This window comes from Eretmochelys imbricata, chromosome 1 (genome assembly GCF_965152235.1).
Source record: "Eretmochelys imbricata isolate rEreImb1 chromosome 1, rEreImb1.hap1, whole genome shotgun sequence".
Lineage (NCBI taxonomy): Eukaryota > Metazoa > Chordata > Testudines > Cheloniidae > Eretmochelys > Eretmochelys imbricata.
The window spans coordinates 338,414,964-338,421,880 of NC_135572.1; positions in this window are offsets into that span (position 1 = coordinate 338,414,964).

Sequence of the window (6,917 nt, forward strand, 5' to 3'; positions counted from 1 at the left end):
AACATTTCTTCAGTTTGCAAATTGTCTGTGAACAATTAGCAATGTTCTTTATTTTCAACTTGAGTTTCTTGACCAAATACTTTCAGTGAAAAATTTTGGTCTGTGAATTACTTGTATGTATTCAAAATTTATAGTTCGGGAAGTGTTGGTTAGGACTTTTAATGGACACTGGACAAAACTTTAGGCATCCATTTTTTAAGCCTGGCTCCTAAATACATATTTATGTGCCTAAATATGTAATCCGATTTTTAAAAAGTGAGGATCTACCAGCTTACAGTAGGTCAAAGGAGTTACACTAATTTTGCACAGTTTATTTAAGAGTTAAACTAGGCCCTATATATCACATGATTTATGTTTTCCAAAAGATAAACATACACTTTACATGTTCTAATTATGTTATAACATGTAACTCATTAATCTACTTGCATACATGCTTGATTTTTCTACACATTCTGATGAACGGCACCAACTAAAAATGAAGCAATAATGCAATGAGTGGTACCTCAGTCAAGTTTTGCAAAATCGTAGTGCTTTTCTGCTTTAAGATAGAACCATGCATACTGCTTGCAATGAAACTTGAAAACACAAAGTCACTGTTTTTGAAGTTAATTACCAATTTGAAACTCAGCCCAGGTTGCTTGAAAGTCTTTTCTAAGAAATGTGACTTCTTCCAGTGAACATGGGCTGATCTCATTGAAAAGATGCAAAAATCACTGTCTCACATGGTCCTGATGTGACACACCATGGTTTTCCCACAGATTTGCCAACCCCAAGCACTAAAACTCATGAGAATGTCTGATTTCAAATTCATGATATTTTTGTTTAAAATTTGGCTTCTTTTTATTTGCCTTTTAGGTTTCGAGTTTTTAAGCTTTATCTGGAACCAGGGCAACTAGAAGTTTTGTTTGTTTGTTCATTTATAATTCCCTCAGTGAAATCTGTGATTCTCTCATCATCACAGTGGCTCCCACAAACACCAAATATCACAAAACTTGCAATAGTTCAAGAGATCTGGCAACAGTGTTTAATTCTAAGTTTCACGTTGAGTTTTTGGATCTGTTCAGATGCCAAATCTTCAAAAGAAACTTGGGACAAGAAATGTAACATCCAGTTCAACACCAAGGAAAAGGTGTTCATGACCCCCTTTCAGCACCCATAGATCTCTACCTCAAAATGCTTTGATAACTGAGGCACAATTCTGCATGTCTTACAGCTGAATAGTGTCGTTGACTTAAATGGAACTCCTGCCTTGAATAAGAGGAGCAGTAGAGCTGAATGTAGAAAGGTAATTCTGTTTTTCAGAGGATTTGGCTATATAGAAATTTGGTTTTGTACAAAACCAAAACATTTTGAGATTCTCCATGAAAGGAAATGGAGCCCTAATGCATGACAGTCCACCTGGTGGGCTGTCCTGGAGCTACAGACCCACAGAGCCTAGAATACCCAAGAGCTCTGAGCCTGGGTCTTCTAGACTCTCAGTTCCCCATCAGCTCACCAGGCAGACTACCGAGGAAACTAAGTATATTTTGAACCCTGCCTCGGTTCTGTCAGAATTTTACAGAATCACTGTAGTAGTGTTCTCAAGATAACTATGTACACTAGATTCCATGACTTACACACTGGTGGCTGACACCATTGAGGAACAACAAGTAGCATAAACGGATATAAAATAATTGAGATGACTTTCATTAATAGCAATAGCGGGTACTTACTGTAACTTGTAACCTAAAGACCGGTTTCAGAGTAGCAGCCGTGTTAGTCTGTATTCGCATAAAGAAAAGGAGTACTTGTGGCTCACGAAAGCTTATGCTCAAATAAATTTGTTAGTCTCTAAGGTGCCACAAGTACTCCTTCTCTTTTTGTAAACTTAAAGACTGCCTTGACATTGCGGAATTCCTTTATATTTTTTTTTACCCCCCATCTCCTTCTATAGGAAACACAATGAACTTGCAATGTAAGCAGTTTTGTTTATCTTAACAAAAGAGTTTAGTTGCTAAATACATTAGTTAGATATACTTGTCTACTAGAAAAATGGACAAAATTTTAACCACCTGGGGATGCAGTAGAGGGCTCTCATACAGATCCTAGAGCAAGATCTTATCCCCAGACATTTTTGTACTACACTAACATTCCTTCGAATCATTCAGAACAAACATAACATCCAGCAAGGGAAAAGCAAAGTATTTATGCCAAGCCCCAAATATTTGCTCCGAGACAACCCCAGAGTCAGATGCTAGCATAAGGAGCAATTAAGCCAGCCACAGAAAAGATGCCATTCAGAACTTGGCATTCAGGCCCTGAGACTGTCAGGCATGTTTCATGTATAGCTGCAAATATTTACTCCCTGGCTGGAGCAGTGGTTAGATTGTAAATTTACTTGGACTTCTTGAGAGTCTCTTTTTTAATTTGGGGGAAGGTTGAATTTAAATGGAATGTGAATAAAGTGACTTGAAATGTATTCATGCCCTGGCAAACCATACAAATCCAGTAGTATAAAGAGGGCCACCTTTAGGTGTCATCAAAGCAAGCAGCTGCTTGGTAACCTATGCTTTTAGAGACTATTCCACAGGTGTAAGAGTATACATACTTAAATGGTTATTCGGCCAGAGAGAAAGAAAGAGAAAAAAAACACAGACCCTGTAATCTTCTGGTTAGGTGCCCACCTGAGAGGTGGTAGATGCAAGGTCCAGTCCCCTTGCACAAATTGTCCTTTCATTATTTATCTAGAGTGGAGCAACTTCAACTACAGAGAACGAGGAGCCCCACATCAGAATATCTTGTAGCTCAGTGGTTAGAGCACTATTCTCAGGGGTTAGAGATGGAAGACCCCTATGCAAATACTTTCCCCCTCCTCTGGCAGAGCAGGGAATTGAACTTAGGTCTCCCACATCCCAGTCGAGTGCTCTAACCACTGGGCTAAAAGTTATGAGGTGGGCATCGCCACCTCCACCCCTCCTTCAGCTATTTTGTGTGGTGTGAGGCAGATGCCTAACTGATTCCTGCAAGAAAGTACTTAGGGACCTGAACTGCTTGACTCCAGGAGTTGGGTTCCCATTTCTGGATCGCTACACAGAGATAGGCAGCCTGGAGTTAGACACCGCGGTGAGTAGTTTTAAGTATGTTGACTTCAGCTACATTATTCACGTAGCTGAAGGTGTGTAACTTAGATCGATCCGGTCCCCCTCGTCCCCTAGTGTAGACCAGGCCTAAAAGTTAAACTCTAAACCATTCAGTGTTGCAACTCCTAAGTCCCTTTTGGGGTCCAGACCAATTGCTTTTCTAATCCCCCACCCCGCCATTTGATTTGGATACAGTATTCTTTTGCTAGTCTAAACAGTAAAGGACCACACGTGTTCTACCAAGAGGGGTCTGCTTTCCAGTGAGGGTCAAAGTTATATAGTAAAATATTATTTGAATCCTACAATCCAATAATCAGGCTATGGAGTTACATAGGTACATTACATTTTGCTTAGACTGGGCTAAATTTCAAATCTAGAATTGTTTTCTTTTCAATTTTGCAGCTATGAAGTAGATAAGACATATGATAGTTGCTCATGTGAGTTACAGTCCCAATCAGGATCAAGTGTTGAAATATCAGATACTATATTTCTCATCTACTTTAGCTATGTGTAACATGCCCCAGGGTTCAATCTGGACTGTGGAATTGCTGTGCCCTCTTCACTCTCTAGCTTGAGATACCTCTCACACTGCTCTGCTAGTACAAAACAGCCCCTTCAGGCTTTGCTCTCACACAGCCATTACAATATGAAGGCACACCCAACACAATTACATGAATGCTCTCACAGCCACTCATGAACCATATGAAGGGACACACTCGCAAATCCCCCCAGCCCCAGCCTCGCACCCCAGAGATGTGCATCTTACACTGCTCAAGACCCCCCTTGTTCAGTGTAAGCTCATTAATTAGTTCACCATTCCATCAATGGGTAATGGATATGCACCAGCCTTTGTTAACCTGAGTAGAGATTTTCCCAAACACTTTAGTCAATCACACTGGATTAGATAAATCATTAAATGTAAGTTTATTAATTACAGAAAGATAGATTTTATGTGATTATAAGTGATACAGGTATAAAAGGTCAGAATTAATTACAAAAGGAAATAAAATGCTAAAATTGCAATATAATTCCTATACTTTACCAAGATAAGTCAAATTTGAAGCAATCAGGTTTCTCTTACCCAAAAGCCTACAGCAGTCTGTGCCAACTGGAACATTTCTCCAGTTAGGACCACTCCCCGCAGTTCAATGATTTTTTTTTTTGTCTTCCAAAGGATCTTGTTGCCTTTAATGGGTGGGAAAGGAGAGGTAATTTGTGTATTGTGTGTTTTCCTTTTTATAACCCAACTTCTTGTGCTGGAAAAATCCTTGCTGTGTATGGGGCCAGGCAATCCCATTGCCTGTGTGCTCTGCCAACAGTCCTTAATACAAGTTGAAAATTCTTGCTTGCACCTTCTGTGTATGTACTGTTTGGGATGACCTGTCTGACCTTTGTTTACAATCCTTTGTCATTGCTAGTCTGTGGGCATTTCCCAGACTCACAACATGTTTCAGTAACAAACATATAGCAAAACTTCACAACTTCATATACAATGATGATACACACATTTTAACAGGACAATGATGTTTAGCAAATTATGACTTTTCAAACGATACCTCACAAGGCATTCTTTGTACAAAACATATCATAATGATATACATGTGGTGAATATGGGGGTCACAGGTGTTATTTTGAGGTGCAGTGTGTCACACTATGTTGTTGTTCCAGCAAATTATTTAGACACTTGCTTAACCTTAAATGTGAGTGGACACACTGATTACTCTCACTTAAAGCTCAGAATGTGTTTAAGTAACTTGCTGGATTGGAACCTTAATTAGTTGAGGATACTACTATGGCTTTAAGAGAATGAATAGAATCTTCAGGATGTGGCAGCTGACAGTGGAAGTAGGCTGTGGGTTTCAGGTTTGACTGATAGATTGATCTGAGTTAAGATGCTCTGTATGTATGTCAACTATGTATCTAATAAAGACAAATTAAATTACTAGCAATGAATCGTTATTGACTAGTGGATTATTGAATATAAAGCACAGGGGACAGATTCTTCCACTCATACTCAGGCACAGTGGAACTTGACTGTTCAAGTAGTATCAGGGAAGTAAATGGTAGTAAGCCTGAAAAAGGGAGGTAGAATTGGGCTCTGACTGTTCCTAAAGTACTTTGATATCATTAGGATAAAAGGAAAGATTGAAAGTACAAGGTATTTGTCTGTTTGTATCAAAATGAACTTAATTAAATTCAGTTTTAAAAGGATAGGAGAGGAGGTAAAATTCTTACCAGTAAAATCTGCTTGCTATATATTATAAGAGAAACAAGGTGGGTGAGATAATATCTTTTTACTGGACCAACTTCTGTTGGTGAGAGAGACAAGCTTCCCAATATCCTGGGACCAACACAGCTATAACAACATTGCCTACATGTATTATAAAAGCAGAGAAAATCTGCTGATAAAGCTGACACTTTTGCCATTTCAACCAACCTCATACAGATAATATCAGAAAATTGTATCTGGTTTTATTCCACTCATATCAAATGAGTCTGAGAAACTTAAGCCTAGAAAGTTGACGGGAATGCAGAATTCTAGATTTTAATTATAGTCCAGCGTAAGCAAATTACTCATACACAAGTAACAGACTGGACAGCTATTCCCCTGTGGAGACCAAGGCCTGAAATTGATCTCTATCTTATGTGAAATCAGCCATGGCACGGGGAAATGTGATAGGCTGAAACAACTGTAAAATTACTTGTTTGGTCTGAGCAGCACGGTTTATTTTATGAAGAGCTATATTATTTTTAAACAGATACAATTTCAATGTGGTCTGTCTAAAGTTACAGTTCTTTTAGCCAATATATTGGATTCTTATTTTTAGCGAACAAATCAAAAGCTTGTCAGAGCATATCAAAATCTGTCATGTGCAAATAAAAATTACTTTTCAACAGCATTTTTCTTGTGGCCAATACTTTTTATGGGCCAGATCCTGCAAACCCACGCAGGCTTGACAGTCTTTTGGCCTATATGTTCACACAGGGCAGCAAGGGGGAATAAGAATACTATTAGGGCTTTCCATTGATTTCAGTGTGCTTTGGATCAAGCACTGAAACCCCTACATGGGCTATCTGGGTGGTGGAGGCTGTGTACGCAGAAAGAAGGAGGTGCTGTGTGGCTGTTTAGTTCCTCTATAGAGCAGGTGAGTGGAGAGTGGGCAAAAGAGGGGTGGTGAATGGGTGGAGAGTCTTGGCCCATTTACATCAGCAGAGAATTTGACCCTTAATGGTGAATTAAGCTATAAAATGACAAGCAAGAGCTGGATTTATTAACATTGGGGCCCTTGCCAACCTATTTGAACAACGGATATTTTACGTCTTTTGGTTCATCTATCCACTGCCATCAGATGAAGTAGTTTGGACTATCCATCTAAAGACGACATTAAGTATTAGCACTGTACAATAGGTGGTCCCAATTCAGCACTGTATTTATTTGCTTTGCTGAATAACAGATGTGGTGTCACTTTCACTTCAGTACATCTATCTCAATGAGAATTTCACACAACATCTGTTATGTTAACTTAGAAGGAGAAGATCAAAATGCAAAGACCTATAAATATCTCTGTATGGGTTTTATTTAGCCAAGAGCTCTTCCAATTTCTTTATGTTTAGTGGTTCAAGCTTTTTGGGAAGGGCTTACTGTCTGCTGAAAAACCACAAGAAGGAGAAAAAGAAAAAAACGACACACTTTTCAGAAGAATAGTTGGGTTGTGACCCTTTCCTTTTTTATGCCTGAGGTTTGGGGCCTGGGTTAGCTTTCCCCATCGTGTTTGGATTGTAGAATCCATCAAATAG